Source organism: Dermacentor andersoni, chromosome 1, assembly GCF_023375885.2.
Source record: "Dermacentor andersoni chromosome 1, qqDerAnde1_hic_scaffold, whole genome shotgun sequence".
Taxonomy (NCBI): Eukaryota; Metazoa; Arthropoda; class Arachnida; order Ixodida; family Ixodidae; genus Dermacentor; species Dermacentor andersoni.
In genome coordinates, this window is record NC_092814.1 from 23,840,876 (window position 1) to 23,841,806 (window position 931).

At 46.9% G+C, this 931-nt stretch overlaps 1 non-coding gene across 1 annotated transcript; it reads left to right on the forward strand.

Moving 5' to 3' along the window:
• Positions 1–645: 645 nt before the first annotated feature.
• On the forward strand, positions 646–717 carry TRNAT-CGU (transfer RNA threonine (anticodon CGU)). The gene has a single exon. It is a non-coding gene; the product is annotated as a tRNA-Thr (tRNA).
• The last annotated feature ends 214 nt before the right edge of the window (positions 718–931 follow it).

The following is a 931-nucleotide window of genomic DNA, read 5'->3' on the forward strand; positions in this document are numbered from 1 at the left end:
TGGAGGACTCCAGAAATTTCGACCACATGGGGTTCTTTAACGTGCACCTAAATCTAAGTACACGGATGTCTTCGCATTTCGCCCCCATCAAAATGCGGCCGCCGTGGCCGGGATTCGATCAAGCGACCTCGTGCTCAGCAGCCGAACACCATAGCCCCTAAGTAACCACGGCGGGTTACGCGACCTTTTTGGGTGAAGGCAACTGGTCTCTCTCTCTCTCTCTCTCTCTCTCTCTCTCTCTCTCTCTCGCACGCGCTACCTTAAGGCATCAGTGTTGCCGGATTCGAGACCCTCGCTATGCTATGAACACGAAGAAAGCGAGTTAACCGAGGGACCAGATTTTTATTAATCATATCATCAAGAAGCCATCAAACAAACACACCAAGAAAAACGCAAGGGAGATTACTTGCACTAATTGAAATAAATAAATTATAAATTAATGAAATTAAAATTGGATTAGAAAACAACTTGCCGCAGATGGGGAACGATCTCACGTCTTCGCATTACGCGAAAAAAGGACGTTACACGGCAGAAAGGATGGTCCATATCTGCCGCCAAGGTCTGAGTGGTGGCACTGGCTAAGACTGCCAGGGTTACTTCTAGTAGTAACGCACAAATACCCCAGAAAGTGGATGGGAAGACGGCGCCGCGGTAGCTCAATTGGTAGAGCATCGCACGCGTAATGCGAAGATGTGGGATCGTTCCCCACCTGCGGCAAGTTGTTTTTCATCAAATTTCATTAATTTATAATTTATTTATTTCAATCCCAGGGGAAACGGGAATAACTGGGCAGTTAGTCCTAAAAAGTGCGCTTTCGTCCCTTAAAGGACTAACTGCATGAATGTGCGTGCCGTGTGCAAATTTCGGAGAGTAAGTGTTTAGTCCCTGGTCGGAAAGAAAGTAACGGGAGGACAAACGACAACAGTTACTC